A 25,752-nucleotide genomic window follows, 5' to 3' on the forward strand; every position below is an offset into this window, starting at 1 on the left:
AGTTTTTCCAATTCAAAGGATCTGTCGTCTGGCCATTGAAGAGTAGGATCTTCATTTGTATATTTATTCCAATAGTGACTCGATCCAATAAGCCTTTTTAGGGAAAGACCCGGAGGTAACTTTCCACACTTAGAATAAATCTTTACCATGGACGCAAGAGGCGTCCCTGGTGAGGGCGCAGATGATGTAGCCCCTATGATCCACAGAATTCACTCCCAAAGATGTTCAGAGAAAGTCAAGACCTTCGTTGCACAGGCGGTAAGGATGGTGTAGTGAAAACGGTGTCTCCGGTCTCCACAATAGTGTGGGACGCCTCCAGTCACAGACCCACTAATCTGTGACACCAGGCAGGCGATACTGGAATGGGATTTTTCCAGCACTAACAAGCAACAAAGGTAAAGATGACAAATCCCTTATGGACTGGGCCCTTTATGACACACTCCCCTGAGAACTTGGTACAGCCGGACAAAAGCAGCTCGGAACCCCAGTCTACTTGACTGCCCACCAAGGTGCACTCTGGTAAATGCACCTTCTGTATGGTGGAGACCAAGGAGAATATTCTCACTGGTCACAAAGCCAGGTTTTCTCAGGACACAGAACAAGACAGAAGGAAAAACCTCATCCGATTTTTTTTTTTCTTATGTGCACAATGACGGCTTTAGCCACGCCTTAGGTCTCTTGGAGCCAGAATACTACCTAGCGGGGGAGGTGCCGCGGGGTTGGGGACTGTGTGCTTTACAGAGTACCTCGTCGTTGCACGGACATTTTCTTGCAGTTGGTGGGGGACCTGTGTCATCTACCCTGTTCCGTGACCCAACTTATCCTGTCACGGGAGTCTTCTGAAAGTGGCGTGCGCCCTATTGGCTCTTAACTTCTCGACCCGTGCCCACCAAATTTGCGGCCTTTTAGGCTACCAAGATGCCCTTGGCAATGACCTTCACTTCATGTGCATATTAACCCACAGCAAAGTTTGTCTAAATAGACGCCAGTCTGGTGAGATCCGCAAACTCACCAGTCTGTGGGGCCGGCCGGGACAGTAGGCTTATAGGGCCTATGCCTGCGTCCTACCCTATGGTATTTCCTTCTTATGACAAAAGACACAGACAAAAGAGAAAAACAGACTATCTCTGGGAGGAAAAGGGATCAAGATCAAAACCAAGAGTACTCTACCAAATTTAAACCAAGAGTAACTAAAAGCACAAGAAGCTAGTTTCTCAAATATATTCTCCTGCCAACCTAAATTTAGAAAGTGAAAAAATTCTCACCATTTACTTCTGCAGATAGAGATTCCGGGAGGCTGACGTGGTAAGAGGTCTTACCTTTTGCAGGCTTTCATCAGGCGTTCCCGTATCACACCATCTGCAGTAATCCAGGGAGAAGGCAGGTCTTCCAGCCAGAGAAGGCAACTTGCCAACCAGTGTGGCTCCTGGCAACTACGCCAAAACTGTCGGGGGAAGAGGGGGAATCTCCCTCTGCCCTTTTCCTTAAGGTTCTTATGGCTGGCCAAATAATTAACAAGACAGGTTAGCCAGAGAAAATAATACCAAGTTTAATAACATGTATACATGGGAGAAAGCAAGGACACTGCGTTTCTCAACACAATAACAGAAATTCTCGTCTTAAATACCACGTTCAGCCAATGACAAAGGAGGATGTTGGGGGTGGGGGGAGTAAGTTATAGGAGATTACCACTAAAGCACAGTAAACAAGAGTAAGGTTATTATGCAGATTTAAGGCCTCAGCTTCCACATTGATAAGCCTCTAGAAATGAGGCCATCTCCCCCTCTTCCCAAAATAGAGAGGGAGATACCTTTACAAATGGAGATTTCCCTTATAAATGTAAATGATTTTCTGGCAACTCCTGGCAGGGCCATCTAGAGAATGTAGCCAGAGAGACAGAACTTCTGATAAGAGGGGCTTGTTGGTGCCTTTCCTATTGTAACCTCCATCCTACATTATCTTTACAGCCATCATGATAGATCTGTTCCAGGAAGGAGTCACCATGTCAAATTTTTTAGGCAGTTAGTGGGGGAGGTCAAATGTCCCTAGAGAAAACAACCAAGGTAAAGAGATAGATTTCAGAGTGGCCAAATCTTGATCTCCCACAATATACATTTACACATATTAGATCCTAGTTTTGTTAATTGTCTTTTAAGGTTTTTGTTTTATATCTATTGACTAGACTAGATCCTGATTTCTTCTAGTCTCCTAAAATATCTGGTTACAGATGTCCAAACTAACGTTTTTGATTTTTTCCATCATTTTCATTTAAAATCACTAAAAACTAAACCTGTCCTTTTTCCTAAAACCTTACAAACTAAAGCTGATAAACTTGATATAAACTTAAGAAATGACCTAACGACACCATCAGAGACATTTTAAACTACAAAAGATACTTTGACGCTGACATCTACAAATCATCTTACCTGACTGTCCTCAGACCTCAAAAACTGGTTTACAATTTACTCCAACCATTAACCTTGTTTTTCTTTGTTTACATAAAAATACTTCTATTAAATACTTGATTGCTTGCTTCCATAATATAGGCATAACCTTGAGAGCTCACCTACATCACCACCTTCTAAAATAAACTTAATTAAACTGATCTATTATCAAGACTAAAAAATGTGTTCGGTGAGATAAAACAAACTACCAACTCAGCTTCTAGACTATAAAACTTCTTTAAGTTTCAAAAAGACTGTGAAACTTTTAGTTTCAAAGGCGGGACTGTGGGAGATCAAGATTTGGCCATCCTAAAATATATCTCTTTACCTTGATTGTTTTCTCTGGGGGACATTTGACCTCCCTCACTAACTGCCTAAAGAATTTGACATGGTGGCTCCTTCCTGGAACAGATCTATCATGATGGCTGTAAAGATAATGTAAGATAGAGGTTACAATAAAAAAGGCACCAACAAGCCCCTCTTATCAGAAGTTCTGTCTCTCTGGCCACATTCTCTAGATGGCCCTGCCAGGAGTTGCCAGACAATCATTTACATTTATAAGGAAAATCTCCATTTATAAAGGTATATACCTCTTTCTTTTAGAAAGAGGGGGGGATGGCCTCATTTCTAGAGGCTTATCAATGTAGAAGGTGAGGCCTTAAATCTACATAATAACCTTACTCTTGTTTACTGTGCTTTAGTGGTAATCTCCTATAACTTACTCCCCCCACCCCCAACATCCTCCTTTGTCATTGGCTGAACATGGTATTTAAGACGAAAATTTCTGCTATTGTGTTAAAAAACGCAGTGTCCCTGCTTTCTCCCATGTATACATGTTATTAAACTTGATATTATTTTCTCCTGCTAACCTGTCTTGTTAATTATTTGCCCATCCATAAGAACCTTAAAAAAAAGGGCCGAGGGAGATTCTCCCTCTTCCCCCGACACTAATGAGTCCATCTTGTCAAGTTCAGGTCTATCTAGCCAAAAGTCATTCATGTATATGGTAAGATTTACTTTATTTTTTTAACAAAGATAAAATGATGAATGGCTTTTTGTATTTTTGCCTGTTTCATCTATAAAGATCTTACATTACAATTTAATAGCTTCAGCCTGGTACAATAATTTAAAGAGCCTTTTGAAGCTTGTAATATGCCATGTCCAACAGGATGTAGTAAAAAAATCAGTAGTTCACAATCCGAAAATCTCATTTATATTCATTACCAACAATACTTACACTTCAAAGACACTAATAACCAACATATCATTTGTTCCTACTGCAGAATTTAATAGGTTGTTAAATTCTTTATCATCCAAAAGCATAATTAGGATGCTATCATTAAAATGTATTTTTTTAATCAGAAATATTAAAACTAATGATTAAACTAAATGATTAACTAAATATTAAAACTAATGGCAACTAACGACCTGTTTTCTTTCCCTATGGTTTACCTTTTCTAGAATATCATATAAATGAAATCCTACCGTATTTGGCCTTTTGACTTTTCACCCTATCAGTCAAATCAAAATTTGAAAATTCCTGTTCTATGAGCTTTCCAAATCTAAATTCTTACAATTGTAAATGAATATGGAGACAAAACACACACTACATACTACTTCTAAAAACCTCCTCCTTATCCGATTTTAATTCTATCACCAACTGCCAAGAAAAATCTTTCCACTGATACCAAAATTCCCTACACAGTATGTCAATCATCAATTGATCAGTCATCAGTCTATGTTAACAGAACGTGAGTTATTATTAGGAAGCTACATAATTTGCATCAAAGATTGTTTAAAGCTCCTTTCATTAAATGCAGTTTACAATAATTCACAGGCTTCAAAGTTCGCCTTGCAAATATACAGTCAATTATCAGAAACTATTAACGGGATTAGGCTTTTCTATAAAAGTGGTCCCAAGGAAGTAGGAATATTTATTTGTTTAAAGAACGCAATGAGAAGCCCAATAGCCTGAACAGAGTCAGACAGAGGAGCGCTGACCACAGGCCATCTTATGAAGGGCCTTGTTCACCGGGAGATATCCCGACCTGGCCTAGACGGAGTCCCGGGTGGCACGAACTCAAGGGCTCATGCAGAGAGCAGGCGACTCCCTGCCGCCTCCTGCACCTCCGCTGGGTGGGCAGGAGGCCCCCTGTGGTGGGGCCCCGCCAAGACAGAGGGACCGGCCTGCCAGGCAGCACTCCTCTGCTCCTCCAAGGGACAAAGTTGGGCTCCTCCGCCTGGAGCAGCCCACCAACAGCCCCGGTCCCCGCCCCTGACACTGTGCTCCCGCCATCTGCAGCGGAGATCTCCACGCCAAGCCCGCTGCCCACTGCCTACCTCGGCGCCGCTCCTGCCCAGCGCTCCTCCACACTACAGAAAGGAGAGCTCCCCAGTGCTGAAAATCCTGGAGGAAGGATCCAGAAATCGCCAATCCCCCCACACAAACCTCCGAGGCAGCCACGTCCACACCAGGGACCCCACCTCCAGTGCACACGCTCCGGGGCTCTCCAGCTCGCCGGCCCCTCTGCTGCTTTGAGCGCCCGTCCTGCGCATGCTCGGGCGTCTCCGAGGATACAATGGGAACCGCTGGGGTGCGCGCGGGAGGGGTTGGGGACTGAGATGTTCCTGAGAGGGAGAGCGGGAGCTGGCTGTCCCTCTGCAGCTCTTGACTCTGCTCTCCCTGGATGACCGTCAGCTCCTGGAGAAGATCTGCCTTCCCTTGAGGCGGCTCCTCCTGTCCTGAGAAGTGCATCACATGAACTAACATTTGTTTCAAAAAGAACGATGACATCCTTAACACCTGATGTGTCGTGTCCCCAGAAGAATTCTCTGCTTCCCCAGAAAACTAGACAGTGAGCAGCTGGGACCGTGTTCTGACCCAGGAAGGAAGGATGCTGAGGGCACAGCTGTCTCCCCTCTTCCGGTTCCTTCCCCTGATTTGTGGCCCTGATGGGACTATACCGTTGGGGACTCGTGCAGGTGACAACGTTCAAGTGTTTGCCCCTGGTATTACATTTCTTATGATTTAGTGGTTAAAACGGGAAGCTAGCTGTCAGTTTTTCCGACGATTTCACTTGCAGAAATGTCTTTGGACAAAGAAGCTTGCTTAATTTTTGATTTTTATAATCAATAACAATAATTAAATTACTTATTTTCTTAATCTCATTGGCATGCTAAAACAAACAAGTCACTTGGTTTTCACCAAATTGGCCACATTTTCATTAAAACTTTGGGAATATCGCTGTTTGAGGTAAAGAAAGCATTTGGGAAGAACAATTACCCTTAGATAATATCTTCCCAGATAAATGTACAAACACATAGTTATGAGCCATTTTGAGGGGCCTGGGAAATCCAGTTTGAGTTCTACAATGGATCATCTGAAGGTTAAATTAGTAATTTTCTGAGGAGTTTGCAAGTAAATGTTCATGTCGCCTTCATCAAATAGGTCTGATGATTTAAATGAAGGTTTAGCTTAATGATAAAAGTTTTCAAAAGACTGAGAAATATTAAGTAAATGTACTAAAAACAAAAGGGTGCAAATCAAAGTAAAGCCTGCCATTATCCTCTTTAAAAGAGAGTCACAGTAGCACTATTGTCAAGGTATGAGAAGGTATAGAAATGCTTTATAAAGTCAATTCTTCACTTCCAAAGGACCTAACGTGACATTCTAGAAGTCTCCATAGTCTTTCACTCATCTAGATTAAAATTGCTCAATTTATATTTTAAAGACTAATGAATCTGAGGGCAAAATATTCAAGGTCAGTGTTTAATTGTTTTTCATTGTTGCAAAGTACATGGGTATAAAGTGTGGCTGAAATTCATGGTCTTGGAGAATAAAAATATATAGAACTTATTTATCACTCTCACAGCATGTCCTGACTTAATCCTACAAATGTCCCAAGAGTAAAACCTCAGTAAATTCCGTTCTGTTCTTAGATATGACATCTTTCATTCGTAATGAATATTCTCAAATTAGGCTCTAGCTAGTAATTATGTTCCTGATGCAAATATGCAATAAAGAAGAATCCATGCGTGATTAAATTTGGCTCAAGAGGACTACTTAGAACCCAAATTTGTTCTTTGCTTTGTTTTTCTTTATCGATTTCTTTCTTTCTCCTCAGCGGAGTCAGCAGATAGATGACACAGAAAGCTGAGAGACTGAAGGGCAGAGTCTTGAAGAATGTGGGATTTCCTAATCTTCCAGATCTTTTTTATCTTTAAAATTCTACCATTTTTCTATTTACATAGGGGTTCATTTTTTTCATTATTTCTAATAGTGATCATAATAGTGAGACTAACAAAACTTAGCACTTGTGGAACATTTTTCATCATAAAAATTTACGTTATTCTGACAATTGTTAATATATTAAAAAGCCACTAAGAGCTAATCTGATGCTCAGAGGATTTTTAGGGTAGTGAGACTGTTCTGTGCATAATGGTGGCTACATGTCACTATATGTGTGTCAAAACCCATGGAACTGTACAACACAAAGTGTGACCCTTAAACTAGAGACTGTAGTTCATAACAACGTTTCAATATTGTTCATTCATTATAACAAACGTATCACACTAATGCAAGGTGTTAATAATAGGGGAAACGGGGCTTGGGAGAGAGGAGAGATGCAGTGTAGTGGATGTATGGAGCTCTATGTACTATCTGTTCAATTATCTGTAAATCTAAAACTGTACTTTTAAGAATAAAGTGTTTTAAAGTTTTTTTGAAAGGCACCAAAAGGTAAGCTAACACTGTAGGGCATCTATTTTGTGCAGAAGGGCAAGGAAGAAGTTGAAATGATTTAAAAAGTTCACCTTGTGAAGGTTTGAATTGTGGTGTGTTTCTGAAGCCTTAGACAAGGGCAGGACATAGAATTTAAGACATGGATGAAATAAAGGAGAAGGAAGACATCAGAGAGATCAGACCTGATCAATTAAATTTAGGACAAATTACTAAATTGGTTGGATTTGTTTTTATTTTCTTTGCTTTTTAGAAACCTTACACCTTTCTATGAAAGCCACACGTGCACAGTGTCCACAGGTATGTTTCCTACCGAGCGGCACCTGCTTCTCTCCCTCTGCATCTTCTATTCCTTTCCCCTTCTCTCACTACCTCTGACTGATGGTCCGTGTTTCTATCTGCCTTCCTCACTCTCCCTCTCTCCTGTTTGTTTGTTTGTTTTCTTTATCTTTGTGTTTTCTTTCTCCTCTTACACATCAGACTAACCATAACCTTCCTAGTCATTGTTTAGTTTCACTGAAAGATCTCAGTAGTTTCCATGAAGAAATGACAGATCAGTGTTCTGGGAAAAATTTCTCTATTTCAGCTACTTCACCCTCAATCTGAAGCAGGAAAATTTCTTGAATGTTGAATCAATTTTTTATATGTTTTTCTTTTTTGAATTCAAATTTCAGAGCTCCTGGTCATATTGGAAAAATTCCTGAGGACGGCTGCCTGGAGTTGAGCCATAGGAGTTCTTCTTATGGCCATAATGGGGAATCCTTATTTTGGCCATAGTGCCTCAGGAGAAGCCCTCGTGAGGGAGGAATCTTTGCTAACCCTATGTTGTACCTAGGACTGGCTTCTCCTAAGAGAGTGGTTCCTGAACTCCAGTGTGCATTAGAACCGTGTGGAGGTCCCCTACAACACAGAGTGCTGAGCCCATCCCAGAGTTTGTGATCCAGCAGGATGGGGGGACACGAGAATTTACGTCTCTGACCGTTTCCCAGGTGATGCTGCTGACCAGCCACACATTGAGAACCACCGGCTTAGAAACCCTAGGTTTCAAAGGATACTTTGCTTGAGCAGACAGCCAAAAGTATCAAAATTGTAACCAAGATTCACCAACAACTTGAATGTGTTGGCATTTGGATATAGAGGCTCCTGAATTTTCAGGGGCTAAAGCAAACATTACTCTGAGTTCAGGGTTTGTGACTCTCCTAAGTGTCACTCAATTCCTTTGCTTGCTTCCCTTGAGCCCTACCTGGCTAGGAAAGAATATTAAAAACAAAGCCAGCTTTGATTATTTAATCCTCAGTCAACTAAGTTTTGAATGAGGTTTTTTAGACAGAATAGCCAACTTTATCTACACTATTGGAAACGAATTATTACTGATAACAATGGTTATTTACTAAGGTCCCAATATGTCTCAAGCCCTTTACATACTTTTATTTCTCAGCTTCTCAGAACCCTACGGGATCCCAGGTGTGTTTACTCTTTCTCCACAACTCCTCTAAGGAACCCCCCCAGAGCACACTCATAATTGACCTCACCATGCCTTCTCTCATTTAATTTAGCAGTAGATTAAAATTACAGAAGAAACTTGAAGGGATCTTGAGCCCCAGCAGGAGAAGGTCTAAAGTCTATCCAGGACAAATGGCTTAATGTTTGTTTCTGAGAAGTTTCCAGGGACAAAGACTCCACAACCTCCAGAAACCAGTTCTGTTGATTATTAATATCTCTAATCAATGATATACATTAATTGTTTTTTATTTATTGGTTGATTGTCTGCTATATTACTTTGCCATATAATAAAATTTTTCTTTGTGTTATTTAAATAATTTTCACTTTATATCCACTTTTTAAATTTAGCCTTCTCTGGACTTCCTCATACATTGAAGATGGTAATTGTCACCTATTAGCATTTTCCTCTTCAATTTAGATAACCTCAGTTTCTTTACTGTGTTAAAAATATTTAATAAGTGTAGTTCTTTTTTTCTCCAGTTCTTCTCTAGGTTCAACTTATTGGGTAGTATAGTGGAAAGATGACTTCAGAGGTCCTGTGTGGTAAAGAATCTTCTTTGTATTGTATTCAATGTGAATAAAATCTCTATTAGTTTTGTGTTCAACCTAATCTGGAATCTGAACCTTTCCTTCCTTCCTCCCTCTATTGTCTGCAATAGTTAATAGTCCCAGACTTAGAGTTTTGCTTGTGGAAAGTGTTTGTGGTTTTTGTTGGTTAGTTGGCTTGACGTTTTAACAATTCAATTTATTTAGTAGATATGTGAGTTTTCCTATTTTATGTTATTTTTTGTGTCAGTTTCAGTATATTGTTTTTTTATAAAGTGAATTTTGATGTTTGTTGTCTAATTCGCAGTCCTAAGTATTTCACAAAATGGTGTATCGTGTTAAGATCTAAGCACTCTCTAGAGAATACTTCTTATTTGATTTCTTTTTTTTTTTAAACAGGAGAAAATAATACCAAGTTTAATAACAGGTATACTTGGGAGAAACTCAGAAATGAGCAACTCTTCCCTCTGTCTAAGCTGTCCCCTAAAGTATTGCAGTTAAAGGCGAGGAAGGTGTTGGGGGTGGGTAGTGGTCTTGGACCTCAGAGGGCAAGAGGCAACTCCCATGGAGATAGAAATGCAAATGTTTGCATGGCAACTCTTCTCAGGGTCATCAATAGATAATGTGGCCAGGGAGAGAGAAAGTTTTTGATAAAAGGTGCTTGGTGCCTTTCCTGTTGTAACCGTTATCCTACATTATCTTTACAGCCATCATGATAATAACTCCTTCCTGAAACAGATCTTTTGTTTTAAATTCTTTAGGCAGTTTGGAAGGGGAAACTCAAATATTCTTCATGAGTTCTCTGAGTCCTTATTGTCTTCAGCTCGAAATAATCTGCATACCAGAGTGGTGCCTCCTGGGGTAGCTTGCCCTGAACACCATTAGTTCCCTCCTCTGAAACTTCCCTAGAAGTTTCACAGTCCTTTTGAAAATTAAAGTAGTTTCATAGTCCAGAAGCTGAGTTGGTAGATTGTTTCATCTCACTGAACAGATTTCTTAGTCCTGATAATAGATCAGTTCAATTAAGTTCATTTTAGAAGGTGGTGATGCAGGTGGGCTCTCAAGGTTACGCCTATATTGTGGAAGCAAGCAATCAAGTATTTAATGGAAGCATTTCTATGTAAACGAAAGAAAAACAAGGTTAATGGTTGGAGCAAGTTGTAAAGCAGTTTCTGAGTATAGGGGACAGCTAGTAAAGAAGATTTTTAGATGTCAGCTTCAAAGCATCTTTTGCAGTTTAAAATGTCTCTGATGATGTCATCGGGTAATCTCTTAAGTTTATATCAAGTCCGTCAGCTTCAGTTTGTAAGGCTTCAGGAAAAAGGGCAGGTTCAGTTTTTAGTGATTCCAAATGAAAATGATGGAAAAAATGAAAAACGTTAGTTTGGAGATCTGTAGCCAGATATTTTAGGAGACTAGAAGAAATCAGGATCCAGTCCAGTCAACAGATATAGAACAAAAAACTTAAGAGACAATTAACAAAACTAGGATCTAATATCCGCAAATGTACACTATAGTTTTTACTGAAATATAATTTTTCTTTCTAAGATCACCCTCATTTTTATCAAAGATAGACAAATTAAAGCTAACTAGTTTGCAAAATAAGTCTAGTTCCAATAGTGTTGGCCCAATTATTTACATAAGTACGGCAAGAATAGGAATTGATCACATAGGTCCTTTTAAGTCTGCTGTGCTGGAACTTTTTATAAGGAATCTCAGATTGAACTTTAAAGGCCTCTCCAGGCCAGGAAAGCCAAGCCAAGGATTTTGTCATCACTTTGCCTGCAATACCTACAGATTTGGGTGAATTCCTCTCCTCCGAGGTTCCCCCGAAATATTTCGAGGTTCCTTGTGTTTGCCAGATAAGTGACATTCTTTACTTATCTTGGTAAGTGCTGCTTGGAACATAAGGTACCAGGCCAATATTTCCACTTGGCTTTATTCCATAAAGTCCAATCTTCATTCCTCAAAAGCTGTATGGTTATATCGCAAATATGATGTTCCAGTCACAGCCTTGGTAATAGAACCAGTGTTTCCAATTGTGTCCTGTTATAAGGAGAACAGATTCTTATTGAACTTATGCAAATAACTATATTGCCATGAAAACAACAATACTCACTTACTAAGGGTTTCCAAATTCGAGGGATCAGATAGAGAGAAAAAGAGAAATATTTCAATTTTACTTACAAAAATATCATTTACCAAATTGTTATAAGTCATAGCTAGCTCAGGAGAAAAGAGAAAAAGTTTTCCTTAACTCTGAAAAGACAAAACATTAAAAACTCAGCAATACATCAAATGAAAAATCATAAAAGTTATAATTATCCTTATCAGTTCATTCAGTCCTGTGTAATCCATTCTTGATCCCAATCTTTCTGTTAGCAGCTTCATGAAGTTATCAGTCTTTCCATCAGATTTCTGTAATTTCTTACCAAGTTCAGTTTTATGATCAGAAAGTTTGTCAGAAACCTGTACTCCAGTGTAAATGTCAGAGTCCTTTCCATGAATTTTTCTGAAGTTGAAATATTTTGCAAAAGCATTAGAGCAAAGAAATAAGTCTGTAAACAACAAGACCTCAAAATGGCAATTGACAGAGAAATTTGGTTAATTTTGTGACATACAACACTTTAATAATAACCAGAATTATGCTGATAATCAGGACAGATCAGAATTTCAGTAATGTTATACAATTTTAAAACGCCTATGTCAATAACATTTGCCCACATAATAACACCTAAGCAGACTTATCATCACTTGTCTGACAATGCTTTCCATGTAATTTAACATACTGAATAAGCCTAATAAGTTTAGTATCTTCCTCCTTATAGGTAGAGAGCAAATTTCTTTGTCTTCCTCCTTATAGGAAGAGAGCAAATTTCTTTGAGAAGTTCCAGGGCCCTTTGAAAATTCTCAAAGTAAAAAAGTAAAAAAAAAGACTTTATTTAAGATATGAATTTTGGGGAGCTTGTCAAAAATAGAAAACGTTAAGGCAAAAAGAGCTTTAACAGTCCGAAAACCTTAATAGAGAGACTTCAGTCTTTTAAACACAGGAAATTATTTTAACAGTTTTTTTTTTTTCTGTCTTTTAGGTAGACTTACCCAAAGGTAAAGAAAAATCTTTTATAACCTCTTTATCAAGTTCAAGAAAATTATCCTTTTAAGAGAAAGAAACCAAATCATAATTTTGTACCAGCTTCCTTCTGATATTAAAATTCATTTACTTAATTAAATTCATTTCAATCTTAGCCAACTTGACCATACAAAAACTCCTTTTCCAGAATTCCTCTTCCACAAACCTATAACTTTCTTTTTACATTCAGATTTGTCCCATGTCTTTCTTTTCCCTCCTAGTACTTGAAGACAAATTTATCTTTCTTAATCAATCAAATAAAATATTTCCATTCTTTGTTCCTTCTTTATACATCTTACTTTCCTTGTACACAGACATATTTTTTCTTAATATTTAGTAGTTTCAATCACATATACTAATTAGAAATTTTAACTCTTAGAAACCACAATTTGTAAGTAAAAACTAAGTAAACCAATATAAACTTTCTTTTACATTAGTATATCGTGGCTTGGAAAATTTATAAAGACTTCATAACTTCTAGAAATATGTTCCTTTATAGTACAATCTTTAAATAAAACACGTTTACCAATAGACCCAAAACACCTTTTAGTTTTCCTGTAACCAAAAGACAAAAGTAGACAATCGTACATTTAGCAATCAATGTCTAATATCTTATCTTATTTGGAAATGATGATACTCAGTGAATTTTTATCACAAAATTTAACAAAACTCTAAAGTTTTAAGTCACCAAAAAGAGTTTGGAAGCTGTAACCACCATAACACATAATTATTATTTAAAGTTCACCCAGCATTCATCTTTTTCACAACTATTTAGTTACTTGGTCCCAATAATTATTTAGATTGCCTATGTCGGGGGAGAGGGAGAATCTTTCTCTGCCCTTTCTCTTAAGGTTCTTCTGGCTAGCCAAATAATCAACAAGACAGGTTAGCAGGAGAAAATAATACCAAGTTTAATAACATGTATACATGGGAGAAAGCAGGGACACTGTGTTTTTCAACACAATAGCAGAAATTCTCATCTTAAATATCATTTTCAGCCAATGACAAAGGAGGATTTTGGGGGTGGGGGGAGTCAGTTACAGGAGATTACCACTAAAGCACAGTAAACAAGAGTAAGGTTTATTATGTAGCTCAAGGCCTCACCTTCCACATTGACAAGTCACTAGAAATGAGCTCATCTCCCTCTTTTCTCCAAACAGAGAGGGAGATACTTTTACAAATGGAGATTTTCCTTATAAATGTAAATGATTGTCTGGCAACTCTTTACAGGGTCATCCAGAGAATGTGGCCAGAGAGACAGAACTTCTGATAAGAGGGGCTTGTTGGTGCCTTTCCTATTGTAACATTTACCCTACGTTATCTTTACAGCCATGATGATAGATCTGTTTCAGGAAGGAGCTACCATGTCAAATTTTTTAGGCAGTTAGTGGGGGAGGTCAAATGTCCCTAGAGAAAACAACCAAGGTAAAGAGATAGATTTCAGAGTGGCCAAATCTTGATCTCCCACAGTCCCACCTTTGAAACTAAAAGTTTCACAGTCTTTTTGAAACTTAAAGAAGTTTTATAGTCCAGAAGCTGAGTTGGTAGATTGTTTTATCTCACTGAACCCATTTTTTAGTCCTGATAATAGATCAGTTTAATTAAGTTTTTTTGGAAGGTGGTGATGTAGGTGGACTCTCAAGGTTATGCCTATATTGTGGAAGCAAGCAATCAAGTATTTAATAAGAAGCATTTTTGTGTAAACGAAAGAAAAACAAGGTTAATGGTTAGAGCAAGTTGTAAAGCAGTTTTTGAGTTTAGAGGACAGCCAGTGAAGAAGAATTTTAGATGTCAGCGTCAAAGCATCTTTTGCAGTTTAAAATGTCTTGGATGGTATCGTCAGGTCATCTCAAGTTTATATCAAGTATATCAGCTTCAGTTTGTAAGGCTTCAGGAAAAAGGGCAGGTTCAGTTTTTAGTGATTTCAAATGAAAATGATGGAAAAAAATCAAAAACGTTAGTTTGGATATCTGTAGCCAGATATTTTAGGAGACTAGAAGAAATCAGGATCTAGTCTACTCAACAGATATAAAACAAAAATCTTAAAAGACAATTAACAAAACTAGGATCTAATATCCACAAATGTATACTATAGTTTTTACTGAAATATAATTTCTTTTTCTAAAATCACCCTCATTTTTATCAAAGATAGCCAAATTAAAACTAACTAGTTTGCAAAATAAGTCTAGTTCCAATAGAGTTGGCCCAATTATTTACATAAGTACAGCAAGAATAGCAATTGATCACATAGGCTCTTTTAAATCTGCTTTGCTGGAACTTTTTATAAGGAATCTCAGATTGAACTTTAAAGGCCTCTCGAGGCCAGGAAAGCCAAGCCAAGGATTTTGTCATCAGACTTTGCCTGTAATATCTACAGATTTGGGTGAATTTTTTTCTTTCGAGGTTTTCTCAAAATATTTCGAGGTTTTTTGTACCTGTCAGATAAGTGACATTCTTTACTTATCTTGTTAAGTGCTGCTTGGAACATAAGGTACCAGGCCAATATTTTCACGTGGCTTTATTTTATAAAGTCTAATCTTTATTTTTCTAAAGCTGTATGGTTATATCGCAAATATGATGTTCCAGTCACCACCTTGGTAATATAACTAGTGTTTTTAATTGTGTCTTGTTATAAGGAGAACAGATTTTTATTGAACTTATGTAAATAACTATATTGTCATGAAAACAACAATATTTATTCACTAAGAGTTTCTAAATTCGAGGGATAAGATAGAGAGAAAAAGATAAATATTTTAATTTTACTTATAAAAATATCATTTATTAAATTGCTGTAAGTCATAGCTATCTCGGGAGAAAAGAGAAAAAGTTTTTTTTTTAATCTGAAAAAACAAAACATTAAAAATTCAGCAATATTTTAAATGAAAAATCATAAAAATTATAATCATCTTTATCAGTTCCTTCAGTCCTGTGTAATCCATTTTCGATCCCAGTCTTTTTGTTAGCAGCTTCATGAAGTCAATTTCTCTATCAGATTTCTGTAATTTTTTACCAAGTTCAGTTTTATGATCAGAAAGTTTGTCAGAAACCTGTATTCTAGTGTAAATATCAGAGTCTTTTTTATGAATTTTTCTGAAGTTGAAACATATTTTGCAAAAACATTAGAGCAAAGAAATGAGTCTGTAAACAACAAGACCTCAAAATGGCAACTGACAGAGAAATTTGGTTAATTTTGTGACGTACAACATTTTAAAATAATAATAACCAGAAATATGACTGATAACCAGGACAGATCAGAATTTTAGTAATGTTATACAATTTTAAAACGCCTATATCATTAACATTAACCCACAAAATACCACTTAAGCAGGCTTATCATCACTTGTCTGACAATGTTTTCTATGTAATTTAACATACTGAATAAGTCTAATAAGTTTAGTATCTTTTCTCTTATAGGAAGAGAGCAAATTTTTTTGAGAAGTTCCAGGGCCCTTTGAAAATTTTTAAAGAAAAAAAGACTTATTTTAAGATATGAATTTTGGAGAGCTTGTCAAAAATATAAAAAGTCAAAGCAAACATAGCATTAACAGTCTAAAAAGCCTTAATAGAGAGACCTCAGTCTTTTGAACACAGGAAATTATTTTAACAGCTTTTTTTTTTTTTAGGTAGACTTACTCAAAGGTAAAGAAAAATCTTTTATAACCTCTTTATCAAGTGTAAGCAAATTATCTTTTTACGAGAAATTTTAATTTTGCACCAGCTTACTTCTGCTATTAAAACTCATTTACTTAATTAAATTTATTTTAATCTTAGCCAACTTGACCATGCAAAAACTCTTTTTCCAGAATTTTTCTTTTACAAACTTTTTATAACTTTTTTTTTATATTTAGAATTTGTCTCATGTCTTTTTTTTTTCTAGTGTTTGAGGACAAATTTATCCTTTTTAATCAAACAAACAAAATATTTCTATTCTTTGTTCTTTTTTTATATATCTTATTTTCCTTGTACACAGACATATTCTTCTTAATTTTTAATCACATATACTAATTAGAAATTTTAACCTTTAGAAACTTCAATTTGTAAGTAAAAACTAAACAATTATAAACTTTTTTTTACATTAGTATCTTGTGGATTGGAAAATTTATAAACACTTTATAACTTCTAGAAACATGTTACTTTATAGTATAATCTTTAATAAAACACATGTTTACCAATAGACCCAAAACACCTTTTAGTTTTCCTGTAATGAAAAGCCAAAGGTAGACAAACGTACATTTAGCAATGTCTAATATCTTATGTTATTTGGAAATGATGATACTCAGTGAAATTTTTTTTATAAAATTTAGCAAAACTCTAAAGCTTTAAGTCACTAAAAAGAGTTTGGAAGCAGTAACTACCATAACACATAATTATTGTTTAAAGTTTATCTAACATTTATTTTTTTCACAACTATTTATTTGTTTTCAATAATTATTTAGATTGTCTATAAGACTTTATAAGACTTCAGATAAAATTAGCCATCATTTAAATTACTATTTTTGTTAACCAGTTCTGTAATAGAAATAACATCAGTTTTTTTCTACAAAATTTTATGTCAATTTTATCACTTCTTGTACCTTTAAACATAGTTATTATTAAGATTTTTATCAATAGGTCTTGTTTTTTTAATTTTGGACAAGGGAAGCATTTTCAGTCAGACATTTTAAAACATATTCAGGCAAAGTTGATGTAACTTTTTTATATAAAAATAGCTCAAACATTCTAACCTTTATAATCTTATCAACACTTACACTTTTACATGTTTTCAATTTATTTGTAACCTGAGTCAAGGTCTTAAGGCTAGTCAAATTTTTCTCTTCCTTTTTTTTGGCCTTTTCTTAGGTACCAAATAAATAATTATGTGAGAGCTCTCACATTTTTGAGAGCTCTCAAAACATTTTTTTTTTCTCAATTTAGAAGTTTTTCTAATTTAAAGGATCCGTCGTCTGGCCATTGACGAGTAGGATCTTCATTTGTATATTTATTCTAATAGTGACTCGAACTAGTAAGCATTTTTAAGGAAAGACCCGGAGGTAACTTTTCACGCTTAGAATAAATCTATCATGGACGCAAGAGGCGTCCCTGGTGAGGGCATAGATGATGTAGCCCCCATGATCCACAGAATTTATTCTCAAAGATATTCAGAAAAAGTAAAGACCTTCGTTGCACAGGCGGTAAGGATGGTGTAGTGAAAACGGTGTCTCTGGTCTCCCACAATAGTGTGGGACGCCTCCAGTCACAGACCCGCTAATCTGTGACACCGGGCAGGTGATACTGAAATGGGATTTTTTCAGCACTAACAAGCAACGGTGGTTAAGACGACAAAAGCCCTTATGGACTGGGTCCTTTATGACAAACTCCCCTGAGAGCTTGGCACAGCCGACAAAGAGACAGTTCAGAACCCCAGTCTACTCGACTGGCCTCCAAGGGTCACCCCGGTAAATGCACCTTCCGTATGGTGGAGACCAAGGAGAATATTCTCACTGGTCACAAAGCCAAGTTGTCTCAGGACACAGAACAAGACAGAAGGAAAAACCTCATCCGGTTTTGTTCTTATGTGCACAATGACAACTTTAGCCACGCCTTAGGTCTCTTGGAGTCAGAATAATACCTGGGGGGGGAGTGCCACGGGGTTGGGGACTGTGTGCTTTACAGAGTACCTCGTCGTTGCACGGACATTTTCTTGCAGTTGACAGGGAACCTGTGTCATCTACCCAGTTCAGTGACCAACTTATCGTGTCACAGGAGTCTCCTGAAAGTGGCGAGCGCCCTAATGGCTCTTAACTGCTCGACCCGTGCCCACAAAATCTGCGGCCTTTTTGGCTTCCAAGATGCCCTTGGCAATGGCCTTCACTTCATGTGCATATTAACCCACAGCAAAGTTTTTCTAAATAGACACCAGTCTGGTGAGACCCACAAACTCACCAGTCTGTGGGGCCGGCCTGGACAGCAGGCTTATAGGGTCTATGCCTGCTTCCTACCCTATGGTATTTCCTTCTTATGACAAAAGACACAGACAAAAGAGAAAAACAGAGACTACCTCTGGGAGGAAAAGGGATCAAGATCAAAACCAAGAGTACTCTATCAAATTTACCAGAGTCACTAAAAGCACAAGAAACTAGTTTCCCAAATATTTTCTCCTGCCAATCTAAATTTAGAAAGAGAAAAAATTTCTCACCACTTCCTTCCACCGGACTCCACAGGTAGAGATTCCGGGAGGCTAACGTGGTAAGAAGTCTTACGTTTTGCCGGCTTTCGTCAGGGGTTCACGAATTTCATCCGCTGCAGTAATCCAGGGAGAAGGCAGTTCTTCCACACAGAGAACGCAACTTGCCAGCCAGTGTAGCCCCACCTTGGGCGCAAAAACTCCTATTTGATTTCTGATACTGGTGATTTGTGTTTCATTTCTTTTTTTTTTTCTTAATCAGTTTTGTTAGTGGTTTATTAACTTTATTAATATTTTTAAAAATAACTTTTAGCTTGATTTGTTTCTTTAGTATTTTTCTATTTCATTGATTCTTATCTTTATTATTGTTTCCATTCTGTACTTTTTCCAGTGTGATTCTCTTTTAATTCTTAAGACAGAAGCTGAGATTATGGATTTCCTGTCTTTCTTCCATATTCATACATTCATTTAAGGCTACACACCTTTGCCTTCTAAGCACAGATGTAGCTGGTATCTCTTGTCTTCTCTAGTGTATTTCTAAACTCTGTGCTGCAACCCATGTCTGTCCCATAGGATCTCCAGCCCATGAGCCTGCAACAATGCCAGCCTTCGTGTGTCTCCATCCCTCTACCTGAAGCTGATATCTTCTGTCCAGTGTCACCATCTCATATGATTGCAGCCTACGTCTGACCTTTTGTGTTGTCAAGGTTTTCTCTCCCCTCTGTCCATACCACCTCTCAAAAGTCTCCATTCCTTGTTCCTGTAGCCCATGTCAACTCATGTAAGTCTCCATTCCATCTCTCTAAAACCCATGTCAGACACCTAATTTCATTCTCTCACGTACTTGCAGCAGGTATCTTTCCTCGAGTGTCTCTATCTCCTGTGCCCACATTTGATATCAGACCTCACATGTCTCTCTCACTCCATGTGTCTGCATCCCTTTCCATCCTTGAGTGTGCCTGTCAGCTGTGCTCCGGCCCATGCCAGCTCGTGTTTGTCTACGTTCTCTATGCCTCCAGCCCATCTAGACAACCAGTGTTTTCATCTACTGTTCCTCTAGGCCTTGTCTGAACTCGTGTGTTTCCTTACCCTGTGCCTGTAGCCCAAGTGTTCCTCAAGTATCTTCACCCAGTGTCCCACACTTGGGTGTCATTCACCTGTTAAAGGATATCATGGTTCCTTCTAGGTTTTGGTCATTGTGAATAAAGTTGCTTTTTAGATGTTCTTAGGAGTCTGTGTGTGGATGTATATTTTCACGGTAGTTGGAGAAATACACTGGTGCACAATTGGTGCATCATAGAGTAACACTATACTTAGCTTCACAAGAATTAGCAAGATGTCTTCTTAAGAGGTTATAATATGTGTATTCCCATCAGCAATGAATGAGATTTCCTATTGTCCCACATCCTCACCAGTAATTGGTATTGTCAGTTTTTGGTTTTTAGCTATTCTACTAGAAGAGTAGAGTATCTCATTGGTGTTTTAATTTGCTTTTTCTTAATGCACAATGGATTTTATTTTCCAATAATTCCTTGTTGTTGAGCAATTTATATTTGCTTATTTCCCATGTGTATATATATATTTTTGGTAACTTGTCTATTCATATTTTGGTCTATTTATTTTAATTTGGGGAGTTTGTTTTCTTGTTGCTGCGTTTGACTGGTTCTTTGAATAATTTGCATACAAGTCTTTCTGCAGATATGTGTTTTACAAATGTATTATCTTAGTCAGGAGTTTGTATTTCCAATCTGTGAATGCTGTCTTTCCCAGATTGGAGAATTTAAATTTAACCAAGTCCACATGATCAATTCTTTTCTTCATGGATTGTGCTTTTTGTGTTGTATATGAAAACAAATCATCAAACTATAAATCATGAAGATTTTCTCTTATTTCCCAGTATGATTTTTACAGTTTTGTATTTTATATTTTAGTTGATGTGTGATTTTGAGTACATTTATTTCTAAGGTGCAAAATTTGTGTCTTTGTTCATTTATTTCCATAGGGTCGTCCTTTTGTATCATCACCATGGTTGATGATGACTAGAGACTAAAAATCTATTATGTTTTATGTTGGAGTGCATTTATTGTCATGACCAAGATCAAGTTGTCTGTACTTGCAGAGGTCTATGTGTGGACTTTCCATGTTTTTTCATTTACCTCTGTGTCTATTCATTTTAAAATATCACGGTCTCTTGATTATTGTAGTATTGTAAAATATCACAGTCTCTTGACTTTGTAATTAATCTTGAAATTGAGAAGTATGAGTTCATCAATTAGTTCTTCATCAGGATTGTCTATCTGACAAAGAAAGTCTGTATGTCTGTGTTATATCCAATGTTGAAAACTAACAAGCTTAAATAAGCTTTTATTTACCAAATATTATTTCATATCATGTTAACTGGAAAAACATTTGGATTTAGAAATAACTTTTCTAAGCACTTACTTCAAGTTAATTGAATAGAGCTCTTAATTTTGACCATACCCTCCAAAGGTAAAATACCGTGCACGTATAACATACATGTAGACAGACACATATAAAGAAGACGCAGATGTTGGGGCTGACCCTGTGGCTTAGTGGGTAAGTGCGCAAGCTCCGCTACTGGCAGCCCGGGTTCATATCTCGGGCGGACACTGACGCACCGCTTCTCTGGACATGCTGAAGCCGCGTCCCACATACAGCAACTAGAAGCATGTGCAATTATGACATACAACTATCTACTGGGAGCTTTGGGGAAGAAAAAAAGGAGGAGGAATGGCAATAGATGTTAGCTCAGAGCTGGTCTTCCTCAGCAAAAAGAGGAGGATTAGCACGGATGTTAGCTCAGGGCTGATCTCCCTCAAAAAAAAAAAAGAAAAAGAAAACCGGTACTCAACTCGGCCTGCCAGTGGCAGTTTGGTGAGAAACTGAAGAGCCAGATTGTATGTATAACTGAGCTCAAGTGGTATTTGTCTTTCTCTGTCTCAGTAATTTCACTTAGCATAATGACCTCAAGGTCCATACATGACATTGCAAATGGCAAGATTTTTTCTTTCTTATTGCTGAATAATATTCCTTTGTAAATATGTACCACATTCTCTTTCCTTTGTTTGTAAGGAAGATCAGCCCTGTGCTAACATGTGCCAATCCTCCTCTTTTTGCTGAGGAAGACTGGCCCTGGGCTAACATCCGTGCCCATCTTCCTCCACTTTATATGGGACTCCATCACAACATGGTCTGACAAGTGGTGAGGCAGTGCGCTCCCAGGATCTGAACCCCAGGCTACCACAGCAGAACACATGCACTTAACCACTACGCCACCAGGCCGGCCCATACTACATTTTCTTTATCCACTCATCTATTGATGGACATTTATGTTGTTTCCATATCTTAGCTATATAAATAATGCTGTAATAATCACAGGAGTGCATATATCTTTTCAAGTTAGTGTTTTCATTTTCTTCGGATAAATACACTGAAGTGTATCTATTTTTAATTTTTTCAGGAACCTCCACTGTCTTTTCCATCGTGGCTGCACCAATTTAAATTCCCATGAACAGCACACAAGGGTTCCCTTTTCTTCACATCCTTGCCAACACTTAGTATCTCTTGTCTCTTTGATGATCACCATCCTTACACGTGTGAGATGATAGCTCTTTGTGGTCTTGATTTGCATTTCCCTGATGATTAGTGACATTGATCTTCTTCTCATGTGTGTGTTGGCCATTTGGATGTCTTCTTTGGACTAATGTCTACTTAGTCTTTTGCCCATTTTTCGATTGGATTGCTTTTTTCTTATTGGGTTGTATGAGTTCTTTATAAATTTTCTTATGGGTTGTAAAAGTTTTTTATAAATTTTGGGTATTTAACCCTTTATCTGATACGTGGTTTGTAAAACTTTTCTCCCAGCCTTTTGATTTTGTTCATTGTTTCTTTTGCTGGGCAGAAGCTTCTAAGTTTGATGTAGTCCCATTTGTTGATTTTTTCTTTTGTTGTTTGCGGTTTTGGTAGGATATCCACAAAATCATTCCCAAGACCAATGTCGAGGAGCCTATTCCCTATGTTTTCTTCTAGAAGTTTTACAACTTCATGTCTGAGAATGCACAAAAGGCCGGGAGGAGCAATGTCCCTTTTTTTTGCAGCTGAACAGATTCAGTCTCTCATTTTTCTATCAAGCAGTTTTGTTCAGAACTTATAAACACAATTCTTTCCAATTTTAAGCCAAATTAAAAACGTCAGCCCGCCCCATTCACTCCAAAAGTGCTCTCTTGGCTCCTCTGGTCTAGGAAATACCCCCTGGGTTTCTCTTTCCTAGGAATGCTCCCCTAGGTTCCTCTGACCTAGGGTATGTACCGGTACACCCTTAAGACACCTAGCCTTAAGACTTGAAAACAGCTCAAATAAACTCTGAACTGTTGACTTACAATAAGGAGATCCGGGTTTCAGGAGAACTCACCGGGATCACCTGAAGAATGCAGTGATCTGGGGGGCACAGTGGGCCCCTATTGGTACCCAATGCCAGTTCAGTGTAGATTCCAGGTGGTCTCTGGTGGGTTTCTCTGAAATCCTGCCATGACTACACCAACAAATGTCTACGTCAATAATCCATAATCAATCTATAAATCAAAATTGGAGTGAGTTTATTATGAGCCAACTTTTGAGGACTGTGCCCCTGGGCTTTCCTTCCCTAAGGAAGGAAGGGCACCAAAGAAGTGGGGTGTACAGAGTGGTTATATACCGTCAAAGAGCATGTATCACATAGGCTTGTTATGTCTCTTTTACTATAGCGACAAGATCACCCTGTCAGATTACCTGGCTAGACTAGCTATTGATGGACACAGCAGGGAGCAGGTCTGCTATCTCGATGAGCTTGGCTGGGTCAGGTCTGTTGTCTCGAATTGGGTGGTCACAGGATGACTGCAGCAACCAAATCCTAGCTTAGGGAGAAATACTCATCCTTAAGGTAATGTCAATGAGGGGGAAGTTGCATCCTTATCTTAAGGGCATTTACTCTTCTCTTTGGGACACGGGAAAGCAGATATGCAGGAGACAGGCCATTTTGGAAAAACAAACTCTGGCCAAATTAGTTTTACCCCAAATGGCTTCCTCATGTGTTCCAATATATCCTATTGCTTGCCATTTATTTATCAGTTCCTTAGTACTCATCGTGTGTCTGTTATGTATATAGAATATGTAATATCCTGGGGAAAACAGAGGTAATACCAATGGTGCCTGGAGGCAGGGAGCATATAACCCTACTTGAAAAATAACTACATTTCTGAAATGCTAAACAGAAATACAGCAGAGAAAAAGACATGCCTCGATGGTCGAGGAAATACCACAGCAAAGTTATTAATTGAATGCAAAACAGCGACAATCAGCACAAATGCCAAGAAAGCTCTGGAGACTCAAGTTTGCTCAACTAGCATCTCATAATAAAGGAAAGATTCAGCACTGGTTCTGGAGAGACCTTTATGTGGACACATGGTGATGACGTTGAATTCTTCTGAAAAGGATTTAAAAAATTTTTTTTTTTTGTGAGGAAGATCAGCCCTGAGCTAATATCCATGCTAGTCCTCCTCTTTTTGCTGAGGAAGACCGGCTCTGAGCTAACATCTATTGCCAATCCTCCTCCTTTTTTTCCCCCAAAACCCCAATAGATAGTTGTATGTCATAGTTGCACATCCTTCTAGATGCTGTATGTGGGACGTGGCCTCAGCATGGCCGGAGAAGCGGTGCGTCAGTGCCCGCCCGGGATCCGAACCCGGGCCGCCAGTAGTGGAGTGCGTGCACTTAATCGCTAAGCCACGGGGCCGGCCCTGAAGAGGATTTTTTAAACACAGGAAATAATGTGTGATTATTCTAACTAAACATAGATTTTTAAAATCTCAAAACAAGTGGTACTCCTGGTAGGTTATTTCTGAATAACAGCTGTCATTGTCTTAGCTCTTTCCGCATAGTAGTTGCTCCTGCGTCACACCTGCCCTATGAACAGGGCCAAGGCGGGTATCATTCCTGATTTCCTGGTGAGAACACTGAGGACTTGTAAAGTTAGGACATCTGTCTGGGCCTCAGTATTGATGATATCCTAGGATTTTTGTCTACTCCCTATTTTTATTTATCTTCTGTAATTGCCACTAGGTTTCGATATAACTGATAACTTGTTACCTTGGCATTTCAAATGAAACCCACAAAGTTTGTCGGTGTCTTTTGGTACCTTTTAAGCAAATGAGGAAAATGGTATTACCAACTACAGCTGCTGCTCGTATTGACAATTTCAATTATTTTTCTACCTGACAAGCGTGTTCATTCAATAGACATTAAGTGGCTGTTATGCAGTCATCATGACATTGTTAAGAGTGGGTGGATTGACAGGGCAAGTGTGCACACTTCTTGTGCTGAAATACATTTGAGGGAAAATGAAATACACTCAGGAAAGTGTTAAGCCGCCACCCTTCCAGACAGCACAACATTATTGTCAAAACGAGGGGTGCAGGTGTGCCGTGTCTGTGTGCTGATTCCGGAGTGGTCCACGTGAGCTGGGGCTTCAAATTGACTTTAGTGATTGATGAGACTCCGTGAGGGGAGGACCAGGGAGGGCCTTCTAGTGGAGTGGAGCTTGACTCAGGAAACAGGGAGAGACGAATTTGGGGGGTGGACGAGAGGCATATAGAAAAATTTAAGTGATAGTCTGGTTGAAGAGATGACATGTGTAGACACTAAAAAGCCATGAAAGATAATGTGTTTTCCTTATTTTCTGCTACTGGATCCATGAGGTGAAGGAAAGGTTTTGAGATTACATCACAGCACTGCAATATGTGAGAGTCCTGGGGTGTGTCTGAAAGCCTGGAGGACCAACTGAACTTTCCATATATATATAGTTTATATGGGGTTGTATAGAGTGCTTATAGCATACATTGCATTGGGGTGAACATGGAATCCTAAGTGAAACCATTTATCCCTTTGGCTGTTGGTGTTGCCTGTTTTATATGGAGCCAGTGAAGTCCAAGACTGAGTGGCATTGTGTTAGGATGATGAAGCGGTCTAGGCAAGAGTCCCTTCATCGGGGGATGTGCAGCTCGCTACCTGGATAGATGCCCGGCTACACCTTCCACGAAAGTTTCACATGATACAGATGTGAAGGAGGCAGGATCCTGTGCCTAAAGGCTGGCAACAGGCAAGGAGACATTTTCCTAAACCAGCAGCTGGTGCAGCACTGTCAGGACATCACCCCTGACATCCTTTCTTGCTC

This window comes from Diceros bicornis, assembly GCF_020826845.1.
Source record: "Diceros bicornis minor isolate mBicDic1 chromosome 21 unlocalized genomic scaffold, mDicBic1.mat.cur SUPER_21_unloc_1, whole genome shotgun sequence".
Taxonomy (NCBI): domain Eukaryota; kingdom Metazoa; phylum Chordata; class Mammalia; order Perissodactyla; family Rhinocerotidae; genus Diceros; species Diceros bicornis.